Raw genomic sequence first — 16,406 nt, forward strand, 5'->3', positions numbered from 1 at the left:
TTTCTCCTCAAATCCACTCCAAGGTATGATTTTTTTTTTTTTTTAGATATTGTTGCTCAATCCGATTTTTTTTTGCACTTGAGGCTTTAATCTGTATGCTATAACTTGTTTCTTGCTGTTTTGTGATGATATATGAAGTTAGGATTTGTGTTTAGTAAATTTATTAAAGATTAAGTTAGGGTTTGTGTTTAATTGTTAGATCTATGAAGTTAGGTCTTTATGTAGTTAATTTATTCAAGATTAAAGTTATGGTTTGTGTTTAGTTAATTTATTAAAGATTAAAGTTAGAGATTTGTTAGATTTTGCAGATTTATGAGTGTTTGTGTTTATCATTTATAGTTGTTTCATAATTGTTGTTCACATATGTAATCTCTTCACCTTTAGAACAATATAAGTGGGTATTTATTTTAATGTGCAAGTGTTATTATGTGTAGCATAATTGTTGTTCACATTTGTAGTGTTTCATTTATTCCCTAACTATCCTGTTCAACTTCAGCCTCTTTGTATATGTCATCTATTTATTCCACTTTGTTAATTTTAATTGGGTGTATATTGTTATTACAAATATTTTTTGCTTACTCTTTATATAATTTTTTGTAGCTTATGAATGTATGCTATTTAATACATGGTGTTTTGTTGTGTGTTTGTTGATAAAAGAAAAAGTTTTTTATTTTGTCTGCAGTGATATTTATTCATGGTAAGTTGTTTCATCTATTTATTTTGTCTGCACACGCCCTTCTCCCAATTTATTATTAAAATTATATTTCCCCAAGCTTGTATCATCCTTCTCTATTGTTCACCTTCGCTCTTCTTTTCAAACTCTAAATTGATGACATGTAAGCTGCGTGCGATTTACAATGATTGGCCGGTTTGTGATTCTATTGCGTATCTACTTCGTTGATTCCAAATTCAGGTTTTATTTTTTCATTTTCTTTCTATTACTTGATAAATGATTCTTGGATTTGGTTTCTTTTCTTACATTTTTATGTTTCATTTTGACATCTTCGCATTTGTTTAGGGTTTCACGTGATTTCAATTTTTTCATCTCTTTATGTGTTTACGTGTAGTGGCTCAGAGTTCATATGCTTTTTTGTGTCTTTATGATTGTGGATTTCATGTTTTAATTGATGAAGGTTCGGACCTAACAATCTAATTTTTTTATTATCATTATTATTAGTCGAGTTCTATAGTTAAGTATTTAAACATATTTTTAATTTATGTAGTTATAGTTGTTAAAAGATAAATGGAAAACAACTCAGTTATATATTTAAATATAAATATGTACAGAGTAATACATATGGTTCTACACAAGGATGATGAAATATATGAGATTTTTCTAATTCACTCGATTAAGGACACCTTATCTCTATCTCTTCGTCTTAGTAAGTGTTATCGGTTGTTGCAGGTTGTTTCGCATGTCATTTGATTACTAAACAGGGGCTAGAGTTTCATGTTCTTCCATGGGGTAAGCAGCCACTCTATATATAGTTTGTATTTTGTTATTTCACCATGTTTTTACATATTCATATATGATGGTATATAGGTCACCAAATGGGTCGTGTTAGGGTCAAAGTAGATCTTGGTTAAGAGTCATCTCAAACAACTCATTCAATTCCATCTTCAAAATAGTCAACCTTGACTTTTCATGTCTGGCGACATGTCGTCGCAAAAGAGGTTACTGACTCTTTGACTGTGACAGTCAACATGGGTCCCACCTTCGTTGGGATAGACGCAAATAGGCGTCGGGAAAACCTTTTCGCGACGAGGCTTTAGGGAGGACATATAAGCGACGACTTGTCGCCGCAAAAACCCATTCCATACGATATGTCGCGGGATAGGGCTTCTTTGTTTTAGTGACATCGCTTATGTTTTTTAACTTCCCGAATTTATGAGGTCGAGCAGAATGTTGGAGATTATTCGATCAATACAGAGTCGTTAAAGATGTATATTTAGCTACGAAGAGATTGTAAAGCGGTCAACGTTTTGGCCTGGTGAGGTTTCAAGACATTCGAGAGGTTGATGGTTTTGTTACTCTTAAGGTCCATAGAAGTAGACGGGAGGAAGATTCGTGCGTTCAAAGCGATGGATAGAAAATAGGGTGTTGATGGTGATTCAGGTAATGAGAGGGGTTCGGGTTATATGAAAATCGATAAGAACAATGACATACAACTTGATCAATGGAACCCCGCTCCACCTAGAGCATCAAGGTGGGGTGGGAGTGTTGGTATAATTGCTTTATCTTAAGTTAGGATTTAGTATTTTATTTGTTAGTATTTAAAATTGTGTAGGTTACGTTTAAATTAGTTTGAATTGGTAATGTGAGTCAACTGATTTTCATGGTGCACATGGATAGTAGGTAGGTAAATGGGAGCTATTTTAGTGGGGTATATGCTCCACGTTTGTAATTCTTGTGGCTATATATTTAGTCATTGTATGTCATGAATAAAATGAAAAAAGAGAGGCAAAATGTAGTCTCATGCTTTGATTGTTTATTTTGTTTGTATATCACAAACACAATGCAAACAGAAGTCCGTTTTTTTTTATTTTTTTCAGTTAGTTTTAGTGTGCAAGTTTTTCCATTTCACATTAGTAAGTTTGGTGTGAATAATTAGGGGTCTGTGTCCCAACAATTGGTATCAGAGCCAGGTTCCGATTCTAGGACCTGTAACCAGGGGAAGAGGTCGAGTGTCCGGAAAAAGTCGAGATGTAAATGAACGGGTCCGGGATAAGAAAGCTACGTTATATGATACAAGTGCATTAGCAAACCGATTAAGGGTGTGATTGTTGGAGCTAATCGGTTAGGGTGTCCCACATAGGAAGTAGAAAGAAAAATATGTATGCATATAAGGCACTTGGGAACCTCTCTCTATCACCAATTGGTTTTAGAGAAAAGAGGTACTCATGAGCTTATATGCATGACATGTTGGTGGACCTAAATCGATCCTACAAATGGTATCAGAGCTAAGGTGCGGCTTCAACCAGGGTTATGTTTTTCATATGATGAAACTGAACCGGGTACAAGAAATCGTTAGAACCAGGTGGGTTTGTTTCTTGGGTGGTGTAAGAGTTTCATGAGAAGAAATTAAACCGGGGACAAGAATTTTTTAGAGCCCGTGGCCAGGGCTTGTTTTCTTTGGTGGTGGAAGAATTTTTTTTTTTTGAGCAGATTGATCTAGAAAAGTTGAAGTGATCAAAGGTTGTTGTCAAAGAGCAAGGTAAATTTGTTCGTGAAAAGAGACTAACCGGTGGAGGTACAAGAAAATGTGAAACGTGTTCGGCTTGTTTTCTTGGGTGGTGTAAAAGGCTCTTAGAACAAGTTTGTGAAATGAAGAAGACACACGGTGTATACATTGTGGCTATGTAGGTTCAAACCGAGATGGTTGTGGACGTGATCGGGGAGGAGGTCGGGAGTCCGGATGGGCCGAGATGGTGTAGAACAGTTCAAATCGAGATGACTGTGGACGTGACCGGGGAATAGGTCGGGGGTCCGGGTGAGTCGAGATGGTGTTGAACGTGACCAGGAGATCCGCGTTATATGTTACAAGTGTGGTGCACCAGTGGAATGGATAAACCAACTAGGGTGGTGATTGTTGGTATAATTGGTTTATCTTAAGTTAGGATTTAATATTTTATTTGTTAGTATTTAGAATTGTGTAGGTCACGTTTAAATTCGTTTGAATTGTTAATGTGAGTCAACTGATTTTCATGGTGCACATGGATAGTAGGTAGAAAGCTATTTTATTGGGATATATGCTCCACGTTTGTAATTCTTGTGGTTATATATTTAGTCATTGTATGTCATGAATAAAATGAAAAGAGAGAGGCATAATGTAGTCTCTTGCTTTGATTATTTATTTTGTTTGTATATCACAATCACAATGCAAACAAAAGTCCGTTTCTTGTTTCTCAAGTTAGTTTTCATGTGCAAGTTTTTTCATTTCACATTAGTAAGTTTGAGTGTGAATAATTAGGGGCATGTGTCCCAACAGGGAGGTCCTTTGTAGACGCTGTTACATGTAATAAACATGATACTAATACGAGTAATACTCCGGTATGTGATCATCTGTGTTCCTGTAAGTTAAGTCCAATTGAAATAAAAGTCGGTGGAAAGCTCCTCGTGTTTAATCTACCCGAATCGTTGATAAAATATAACTTCGTGTTTAGCTATAATGATGATCGACTCTCATGGACTTTGGTTGAGGTAAATAGCAAACCTTATGTCCTCGATGAAGAGGGCATGAAGAGTGACGTTGATATGGATATGTTTGCAGAGTCAATTTGAGGATAATCATGATGTCTCCGACGAACGAATTCCCACCACTAATATTGTCATAAAGAAGAGGTACAAGTTAAAGGATTTCAAGAAAATGATTTCTCTCGGGTGGACTCGAATAGGGATGATTGTATTGATGCATGTAGTTATAAATAATCATGTTTATTTGAGGTCTTCTTCTACGACTATGGTTGAAGACGGTAATGTTGTTTTTTCGATCAAGGCGTCTGATGATGATGAGGGTATGTTTGTTAGATGTGGAATCCAAAGAGTCTAGTTGCATGGATCAGGTTAAGAGTACATCGAGTTTCGAAGACAAAATTAATTTTCTCAAGGTTGGTAATTTTAAAAGTAAAAGTTGTAGCACACTTCCAAATGAATCGGTTAATTTGTTGTAGAGTTTTTACATGGGGATTCAATATGTGATAGTGAGCATATTAATTCACGTGGGACAGCTAAATCTTCTTCAAGAATAAATCGGCCTATTGATAATGATCGATCCTTTGATAAATAATGGGATTAAATTTAGTCCTTGTTGTAAATTAGAGTTTCGAATTCGGATTTCTGAGAGTCGTGTAATCACTTTCAGATCAAAGTATTTCGATGGTACTATCGAAATCTCTAATCGGATAAAACTCAGAATTATTGAACAGAAAATATGTGTTTTGTATATATGAATTTGATAAAACGTACCAAATTAAATAACCAAAATAGGGTTTATAACTGCCGAATGGCAGTTCAATCTATAACTGCAGAATGACAGTTTTATAACTGCCGGTTGCCACCCCTTGGACCCCGCTATCGGGGGCGCTGCCCCCGAACCCCCGTCATAATCAAGATAAGTTCAAACAAGTGTGCACTCCACACTTTCCCAAACTTGTTCGATATTTATCAAGATTATTTTGGTTTACAAATTAATCCCATTACACTTAAATCATATTGGTGACACAAATCGCCAACAATCCTCCCCCATTTATGTGTAATCTTGATTAACTTAAAGTAAATTCATAACAAACAAACTGATGCATAAATGAAATGTCGTGACGATTGAATTTCATATTAGTATAAATTCAATTCATATAATCGAATATCAAGGGTGTTACTAAGAATTAAACCCTTTCTATCCATAGTGAATATAATGAAGAAAATATACACAACAGTTTACACATTCATGTTCTAACTTGACATAATATTTTACTAGCCTATGTTCTATCCTTCAATAAGCATATCAAAGTAAAGTCTCAAACTTCTTGAAGCAACTAAACTTCATGCTTATATAGGTAGTTCTTTATTCTCGCACCTGCACATGCAATTTTTCAAAGAACTATTAAGAAATATAATTTCAACCTAACTCACTTGCAGTACTGAACACATACCTTGGGATTTAATAAATAATGTGTTTCAATCTTTAGATATTAAGCTTTCCACATTGAATTCAGCATCTAATACTATATTAGATGGGAATTGGGTATCTTAATATGAAAGATTTCAAGTGGACTTTAAACCCATCCCTTTAGCCTCCTTGTGCACAAGATCTCTAGCTAACCCTTTGGTTATATGATCGGCTAAATTTAAATCAGTTTTCACAAACTCCACAGATATCACATTATTCATAATGAGCTCATGAATTATACTATGTCTAACACCTAAATGTCTAGACTTCCCATTGTACACCTGACTATAAGCTTTAGCCAAGGTAGCAGCACTATCACATCTGATAGATATGGTGGATATCGGTTTGGGCTATAACAGAATTTCATAAATCAAATCCTTGAGCCACTCAGCTTCCTTATCAGCTGCAGCTAACGCTACAAATTCAGACTCCATCGTTGAATTCGTAATACACGTTTGTTTCTTGGATGCCCAAGAAATGGCACCTCCTCCAAGAAGAAAAACCTAACCACTTGTAGAGGAGTGATCCTCCATATTAGTGATCCAGCTAGCATCCGAATAACCTTCTATCACCGAAAGAAGTCCACTGTAAAACAAACCATAATCCATACTTCGTCTTCATATTTAGTTATTTAAACGATTACAACTTAAAAATAGAATAATTACAACTAAATACTTTACATATTGGGATGATATTGCGACTAAATATATGTTCATTTGGAGCACTATCAAGCAGCATTCGTTTGAATTACCGGCTCCTTGATTGTTGTTGTTGTGGTTGTTGTTGGAGGAGTGACCGGCCATGGCCGCATCCACGGAGGTGGCTATCATTCGTTGTAAAGCTTGTTCGGGAGTTTCATTGCGTGGTACACGGCGAGGAGGCATTGTTCCTTCAAAACACAAGAATATCGTTGATTAGTATTCTCAATAATACTAACCGTGATATGGAATAAGGATAGAGAGAAAATTTTCCTTAACTCACCTTAAATTATTTATGTCATAATGTCGGAACGTCCATATGAGTCACCGTAATATAATCCCGGCAATTATATTACCCTAATTCATATGTGCATTCGACATTATTTCATAAAGTCAAGGTGGCATGTCAATCAAATTAAACAACGTGAGATTAAGATTGAATAAGAGTTAGATATGAATGGGAGAGCTCGAGTATAAATGCACAAGTAGTCAAGTAATTCCTACTTCAAGTCTATATGCCGGTTGTAGTCTAGACTCACTAATGTACCCTATGACTCGGGGTTGACACCAATGAACTCTAAATCCCTACAACTAATGCTCTGATACCATCTATAGCGACCCGACAAAATCATCATTGACGGTGCCGTTTACTTAGGTCCCGTTACGTGGTCATTTTATTAGTCTTTAAAACAACGTTTGACCCAAAATATGTCGCATTCATTTCAAATGTAGGGATGTTTCAAGTTTACAAAAGTAGTTCAACGACTAGTTACATTACAACGTTTAAAGTACAAATGAAACCTATGCGACACAATTTAAAAGTAGTCAAAAGACGCTCCATGTATGCATGTATACTCGACATCTAAGCAAGTATCAAATAGTGAGCGAAAGCATGTATCGTTAAGCATTCAAGGACCTGAGAAAACATAGAAGAATCTGTCAACGAAAACGTTGGTGAAATCATAGGTTTAGTAAGTATATTGTATTAAACCACAAGGTTTAGTATGAATTGATTATCCAAATCGTTTACATTCCAAAAATGTCATTTGTATCACGAGCACCCAATTATCAATGCTTAACTGAATCTTACCTCTGAATTTTGAATCTATAGTGTTAGAACATACACTATACCCGATAAAATTATATTTCATTCGCTAACGGTAGCGAGCCGTCCGAATGAGGGTTCGTCAAACCCGTATGGCCACACAACATAATTACTCGCTTACACCCTCAAGTGTAACTAATGATAATTAAATTGAGGACTTTTGTTCTAACTCGTATGTATCTTTGTATTCGTATTTGTGTTCAAAGTATGAACGTATGAAAAGTATATACGTATGAATTGTATATAAGTATGAATTGTATATGTTTCTCAGCCCACGATATAAACTAATAAAAGTTGTTGAAAAGGTGGGACTATGATCTCACCTTGAGTGCAACAGTAAAAAGTACTTCACAAGTAAACGTGTGCGAGTACGAATGCTTGTCTTGACCTAAACAAGTAGGTTGTATCAATAACGGTAAACACGGTTTGTCAAAGTTGTTCAATTAGTCCTATGGCTCGTTACAACTCGATTATATATAGCATGTGAATCACGTTGTCAATTTCCATGCAAGATATATGTAACACCGTACATTTTTTTTTTTAAATCACAGCGGAAACATAATATATTGATATTTACAAACCATAAGTAGTAATTAACTAAACCATAGTTATTACAGTTATCCAGGTGTTACGTTAACCAAAAGCCTTTACATACATATAGATATCAAAATATATACATCAGAGTGTAGCCTGTCAAACATATCCAAAAGCAACCACTCCCAAAACTATAGCATGCAAAACTTAACCTGCAAGGGAGAAACTGTCGGGCGATTAGCATAAAGCTAAGTGAATGGAATTATCCTAACAGTCATAGGTATCTAGCATCAAGCTAAGCACAAAGACATAACATCAACAAGGTAAACCAAAATGGTAACACTAGGCTCGGCGGCTTGTACGGGCCATTAACTACTAGTTGATCGAGCTAGAGTTTACCGAAAGTTCCAGTTACTGTCTCCCTCGCATAGTAATCCGGACGCAGGGGGTGCATCATTCAAACTATACTACACGAATAGTAACTCTTGAACCCAACCTGACAGCAAGGTTGACCTTATGCTCAGCTTTATACCCAAAGCTGATTACCGACTAGACATCATAGCCGATAATACCCAAGTGCACATAATCATCACATAAGCATAAACATCATATGCTAACTCATCAGGTATAACATGGCAGGACAACAGTAGCATAACCCACTACTAAATACATACAACAGTTAAGATAGTCCCACTCACCTGATAAACAGCAAGAACTCAGAAGTCTTATATTACTGAGCCTTCACCTTTTCCTTTATCACCTGATAATATCATTTCTCTAGTTAGTAACCATTTCAATCAGATTACACAACAAAAGGGAATAAACACATCAATATAGTAAATGAGTCAGAGTAGCACTTGACCCAAACATACAAATCCTATCACACGCACGGGTGGGGTCTCACTCGTGCGACTGACCAACTCACTCGTACGGGTAAGTATCCTCACTCGTACGAATGATAAACTACACTCACGAGTGACTTTCAAGTCCACTCTCATGATTTAGAAGCTCACACGCGCGGTTGAGCACCTCACCCGTACGGGTGAGTGCCTCACTCGCACGGTTGAGCAAGAACAGCATCATAACTGAAATTATAGCTTTTTCCACCCAAATTAAAGTTTGATTTATTCTTTTAAAACCTTATCATTGTAACGTACACTTCAAGACGATTCCAACGATAGTTTATTCATCGAAAACGGAGTTACGGTTTCAAAGTTATGACCGAAACAAGTTTCCAAAATTCTGACCTGCAGCTCACACGTGTGACAGAGGTCTCACTCGTGCGAGTGAGCCCTCACACGTGTGAGTGACCCTCAAAAGTGTGGTCACTCGCGCGGTTGATCTGTCACTCGTGTGGGAGCTGAAGAACAGCTCCAGCACGCTGTTTTTCGCATTTTTGGCCCAAAAACTCGATTTTTGGCCTTTCTGATCATAAAACCACTTGAAAAACATCATATAAACTATATACCAACTATAACTAACATCAATTAGGCATAACAAACACATAAACTGAAGAATCAAGCTCAAAATTTACCAAAACCCATTTTAACCAAAACCCACTTTTTAATTCACCAAATTCAGAGATATTTACCTTGTTAGATTCGTGAGATCACAAGGATTCTGAAAATATGATTTATTTGGACAACCAAAAACGAATTTGGATTAGGGTTAGAGAGGATTTGAGAGTGTTTGGTACGTATGTGTGTGTTATACAAGTTTCCAAAAAGGGAAATAAGAAGAAGTCAGGCTTTTTAACTCAAAGGGGTTTCCTTCATGTGAGGGAAATCTCTTCCGTGATACACACGGGTATTTACCAGTTATCTAAAATACGAAACACCACATTAAGTGGTCCAAACGAGGTCCAAATTAAATAAACAAACCTGTTCTGTGACCCTTGTCACAAACTGGTCTCAACTATATAATTAAATAATTATTAACCATAATTATTAAAATCACTAATATTAATAAATTAATATTAACTAAGGGTAAAAAGGTCATTTACCGCTAGGCCCGATTTGAGGTTGTTACAATATAAGTATAAAAGCATGTTAGAACGATTGCATAAGTATTTGGTTAAGTTTGAATAAAAGTCAACTTTGGTCGGATCAAAGTCAACGAAAAAGTCAACACGTTCGGGTCGGGTCTCGAACTATTTTTCTAAGGTTTTTAATCATATATGAGCATGTTAGAACAAGTTACATGTAATTCGGAGGTGCGTAGCATAGTTAGAATTTTTCGTAAAATGACCAACCGAAACAGACCCTGATAGTTCATCTGGACGGCGTCCAGATTGGCTGGATGGCGTCCAGTTGTGAAGGCCTGGATGGCGTCCAAAGGATGGGATGGCGTCCAAACACCTGGCCAGTTGCAGTTTGCTGAAAATTCACAGGTCTCGAACCAAAACTCAAACAAACACAATTTGTGAACCGAAAACACTTAAAACATGTAGCTTACGCCGTTGGAAAGGTATTTTGACGAGGAAAACAACTAAACACATTTCATCAATCAATTAAACATTCACAACAACTAATTCACATTAAATGCTCATCATTTATCACATTCAAGTTCATAAATGCGGTTTGATGATTCAGGAACTTACTACCTACATATAATACGCCGTTTCGTAGGTAATCACGCATACAATCCAACTAAACACTTACCAACAACATTTCATAGCATTCAATGCATCAAATGTCCTTATATAAGTCTATCAAACCCTAACCCAAGATCACAAAATCACTATCATGTTAATGAAGTTTTCTTAATCAACCTACACATCAAAATGAAGCTAATGATGCTAGTAACACATTTAATACATGAACTTTATCATAACAACAACATTTAATCATCCAAAACTCAAGATTAAACACGCACTTTTCAAGTTCATGCTAGTTACACCAAAACATCAAGATCGAGCATACAAATCATATATTCATGTTAGACTTGAGCCATAGACACTAATTAACACACTTATAAGTCTTAAAGATCAAGAACAAGAAATCTAGTGTTATTAGAAAGTTACCCAAACGAGATGAAGTTGGTATGGAATCGAAGAGGAAGTTGCAAGGATTCCAAATATGTAATTTGTTTCGAAGAACGCTTGCTAGATTGGATTTAGATGATGAATTTGTGTTTGAGGGTTTGAGAGCATCAAAGTGGAAGTAGTGGAAAAATGGGGAGGATGAAATGAATGGAGGAGATGGAGTTGACTAGTTGACCTAGTCATCTCTTTGCCCATTTGACAACATTGGTCCCTCTAGTTTCATTCGGGTTCGTGAATTGTCTAAACGAAATATTTTTAAAAACGCAAGTTAACGGGTGATGTTATAATTAAATAACAGACTTTAGAATAAATAAACGGAAAGTAAACGGAAAAAGACGGGATGTTACAGTTAACTGGTAGCGTTTAACTAATAGCTGATAGTTGTTAATTATTACCGGGTGTAATTGATAGTTTGTAGCTGATAGCTGTTAACTTTATTAGCGTTTTATATATATGTTTGACACGATAGCTGAAACTATCAATATAAAGAGTAAAAATAACATAATATTAAGAGTTTTTTTGTTAAGTACTAGTTTTATTAACTTTTACTCCATATGTCCCAATTCTATTATCCGTTATTTCTTTGTGTGATGTCTCGAATTAATTGTCCATTTCCATAAATGGATAAGAACAAGAATTGAGGGTTCGCGCGTTGCTGCTCTAAGGTTTATGCGATTTTAACGTCGAATATCGATTTAGACTACACATTTTACAATCACATATTACCAAACCATTTATACTCTTCATGATCAATTGGACTCTTACCCTTCACCTACCCTTCTCCAATATGATGGAACGCTAATACAAAACAATAAAACACTTTATGTCACAAATCAAAAAACTAAATGGTAAAACCTGACAATAAGTATAACCATAAGCCAATTACAAAATAACACCATAAATAAAGCTACTAGTATGTATCATCCACTCTACGAAAATGATAAGATAGCCAAGTTTACATGCTTCAAACATAAAACTCTACATAAAGCAAACTAATGTAACGTAACCGTCAAATTACACTCTTTTTCTCTTTAAAAACTAACGGAACTGTATAATGGCAACTGGGAGGTAAGCGAGGAAGATAATTATCGAACTCTTGCAGATGCTATATTTGAATCACTGATGTGTATTGATTACATATAATATTTGTTATTGGAAATATTAAGAACATGTGGGATCTAACTCGTGGTACAGAACTACTAATGGAACTACTCGAAGAGTACACATTTGAGACTATACTGGTTGATTTGATTGTGAGCCACGACTCACGTTTAACAGTTATGACTGACAATCAAATCAGCCAATGCGCTCTCAAATGTGTACTCTTCGGGCAGTTCCATTAGCAGGTTTGTACCACGAGTCATATCACACATATTCTTAACATTTACAGTAAAAAATATTAGATGTAATAACTACACATCAGTGATTCAAATATAGTATCTGTAAGAGTTCGATAATCATCTTCCTCGCTTACCTCCCAATTGCCATTATACAGTTCCGTTAGTTTTTAAAGGACAGGGACCCCACAGCTTCTGTAATGGCTTTCCGCTCAGTTTCATCAACAAAGGTTATTCTTTAATTTGTTGTAATGCTTTTGCCAGTCCTTGAATAGTGGTTATTTGTGAAACTGAGTTCACAAGTGATGATCTGTTCTTTCTATCTGCGAAAGGCATAATGAAATTGTGTAACTTATCAAAAAACATGCAAAAGGGCTGAAAATAAATGCACAAAAGATAGAATACAGTATATATCTGTCTATAGCTAAAGTATCCCCTGTCTTAACTCTTGTTAAGATCTAAAAGCTTCGTTAGATGTATATATACATAGACATAATATACATACACAAAGAAACACAAACATGCACATTTATAATTGACATATTTTATCTAAAATCTTAATTCAAGACACATATTAAATATGAGTCAGAAATGATAGTTCCCAAAATAACAGCAGTGTTATTGAATGTAATAATTAAAGTTGGAGGAGAAAATACCATACCATTTAGGTTATAAAAAAAACAATCCAAATGCATGTTAGCGATCGGAAGGAAGAGAAAATCGTGAGTTCTACTATTATTTGCGTCAATGGCGTCTAGCAACATCTTTGAAGTATACCTAAAAGATGTATAAAAAAATGAAGTTAATAACACTTTAAATGCTGATTTGATTGATAATGAAAAAAAGGAGTTTCTTTTACTTATTAGGAATGATTTTAATGATTAAAGTTGTTCGAGTATCTTTCCCGTTGCAAATTCCCTGAGGATTATTAGGAATGATTTTAATGATTAAAGTCGCTTACCTCCCAATTGCCATTATACAGTTCCGTTTTTTTTAAAAGGGCCGGGACCCCACAGCTTAAGTACTGGTTTTCCGCTCAGTTTCATCAACAAAAGTTATTCTTTAATTTGTTGTAATGCTTTTGCCAGTCCTTGAATAGTGGTTATTTGTGAAACTGAGTTCACAAGCGATGATCTGTTCTTTGTATCTGCGAAAGGCATAATGAAATTGTGTAACTTATCAAAAAACATGCAAAAGGACTGAAAATAAATGCACAAAAGATAGAATACAATATATATCTGTCTATAGCTAAAGTATCCACTGTTTTAACTCTTGTTAAGATCTAAAAGCTTCATTAGATGTATATATATAGACATAATATACATACACATAGAAACACAAACATGCACATTTATAATTGATATAGTTTATCTAAAATCTTAAATCAAGACACATATTAAATATGAGTCAGAAATGATAGTTCCCAAAAAAACAGCGGCGTTATTGAATGTAATAATTAAAGTTGAAGGAGAAAATACCATACCATTTAGGTTATAAAAAAAACAATCCAACTGCGTGTTAGCGATCAGAAGGAAGAGAAAATCGTGAGTTCTACTATTATTTGCGTCAATGGCGTCTAGCAACATCTTTGAAGTATACCTAAAAGATGTATAAAAAAATTGAAGTTAATAACACTTTAAATGCTGATTTGATTGATAATGAAAAAAAGGAGTTTCTTTTTACTTATTAGGAATGATTTTAATGATTAAAGTTGTTCGAGTATCTTCCCCATTGCAAATTCCCTGAGGATTCGAGTTGAAAGTGTTTGCTATTATCCGCATTGTTATCAACGCGTCGAGCGATCCATCTTCGTTCACTCGCGTTTTCGAAATTAATAGATCGTAGGCCCAAATAATAACCATTGTAGCCTGAAGCACAGATCGTAACTCTGAATCCTCAACAATACTAAACCCTAAACCCTAAACTGTAACGACCCGGAAATTTCCGACCAAATTTAAACCTTAACCTTTACATGTTTCCGACACGATAAGCAAAATCTGTAATTTTGAGTCTAGAAAGTTTGAAATCTTTATTCGGATAATCAGTTACCCTTTGATCAAGCCTGACGATTCACGAACAATGATTTGTAAACAATTATGTATATATATAATTTGATATAATATTATTATTAATAATATTATGGTTATTACTAGTAATATCAGTATTATTATAATCAGTATATTTGTTATTAAAAAAAATTATTGTTATACATTCTATAATAATTATTATCATTATCACTATCATTAGTAATATTATTATTGTCATTAATATATTAAGTAAATAAAATAAAAAGGGATATACAAACAAGGACATAAATACAGTTAGATATATACAGTTATTTATTAAGAATCAGTAATAACATCAATACTAGGGTTATGAATGTTGTTATTTTTACAAATATAATATAAAGATATTAAAATTGGATATTACTAATATTATTATTAATATTAAAATAATTTGTGTTATTATTATAATTATCATTAATAATATTATTATTATAAATTTCACTAGAATTATTACTTGTGACTTAATATTATTGTTACTCTTATTATTATTAATATTATTAATTATTGAATATTATTATTATTATTATTGTATTTTGATTATTATTATTATTGTATGTTGTAATTAATAAAATCAGTTATATAAAAACATATACCAATAAAATAAATACAGATATAACTTTAATGATATATATATAATTACGAAAAAAATAAAATATAAAAATAAATAATAATAACAATAATAAATAAATAAATAAATATGTATTTAATCAATAAGGGAATCAAGATCTGATACTGCTATTATCGATTTTTTTTTACAAACCGATCCACATCATTTTCATCAGCTCACACAGTTAGATTCCATTTCTTTTGTATTTTTATTTATTCACTGTCCCATTATTTGTCTCATTGAGAAATTAAGGAAAACACAATCTCTATTTAATCGATCAATATCTATATTTAAAGACACCACATGGTTTACAAAATCTTTAACAAATTCAATTACCTTTCATAGTTGTAAAATTTTCGAGATTAAACCCAAGAACTTGAAAGAAAACCGATGCATGCTCTGCCTTCTAAACCGAATCACAACAGCACGATTTCTTAATGAATTTTAAATTTCTTAAATGCAATTATGTTTCAAATCTTTCGTTTAAACTTTCTGTAATGTTTCGAAAGCTAGTTTTTCATATCCTGTTTGAATTTGGAGGTTAAGGTTTTGATTTAAAAAGCCGAACCTTTTTGTTCATCCAACAATTCGAATTCGTTATTATGATTTCAGTCAAATTGAGTGATCAGAAAGCTTCTAAGAGTGAAATAAAAACTTTTTCATGTTATAATCATGATCTATAAAAGCCTCTAATGTTGAATTTGATTTTGGGTTCCATACGTGTTCTTCAACATTTGTTTTAATTTTATTTCTTCAATTTCTTTCTGGTTGATTTAATCTCAACACTTAAAATCGTTTCTGTTTCGTTTGATTAACATAAAACCGAAACATTAACTCTGTAGTAAAGTGGGTTGGGGTTCTGTCGATTTGGAGATGGAAGAAGAAGAAGGATAAATAAGGAATAGTTAAATAAATTCGAGTGGGTAGTAAAACCGAAAAACAGAAATGGATGGGTGGTTAGAAGGGTTTGTGGGCATGCGAGAGGTTGAGAGATCGAGCCCGGCTTTGGGCATATTATTTTTAGAAAGGCTTTTCAAGGTAGTTTCCCATTCTAAAAACTAATTTTATGATTATTATTGTTATAATGATTAATATTAAAAATTTTAACATTAATATTAATAAGTTTTTAATATTATTATTAGTATTAGTATTATTATTATTATTATTATTAAGATTATATTTATTATTATTATAAACATTATTAAGTAATATTATTATTTATAATATTATGATTATTAAGTATTAACAATGTGTTTATCATAAATAGTATTATCGTTTAAGTATTGTTATCATTATTAATATTATGAAATATTAGGATGTATTATTTTATCTCATTAATATTGGTCTCAT

General features: G+C 33.7%; 1 long non-coding RNA gene across 2 annotated transcripts; it reads left to right on the plus strand.

Annotated features, from left to right (window-relative positions):
* Positions 1-778: 778 nt before the first annotated feature.
* LOC139899451 (uncharacterized) lies at positions 779-4,708 on the plus strand. Of its 2 annotated transcripts, none has more exons than XR_011777511.1 (4): positions 779-913; positions 1,068-1,133; positions 1,406-1,465; positions 4,272-4,708. It is a non-coding gene; the product is annotated as an uncharacterized lncRNA (long non-coding RNA). The 2 variants fall into 2 exon arrangements; XR_011777512.1 differs by lacking the exon at positions 4,272-4,708 and adding an exon at positions 1,903-3,129.
* Positions 4,709-16,406: the final 11,698 nt, after the last annotated feature.

Source organism: Rutidosis leptorrhynchoides, chromosome 3 (assembly GCF_046630445.1).
Source record: "Rutidosis leptorrhynchoides isolate AG116_Rl617_1_P2 chromosome 3, CSIRO_AGI_Rlap_v1, whole genome shotgun sequence".
Taxonomy (NCBI): Eukaryota; Viridiplantae; Streptophyta; class Magnoliopsida; order Asterales; family Asteraceae; genus Rutidosis; species Rutidosis leptorrhynchoides.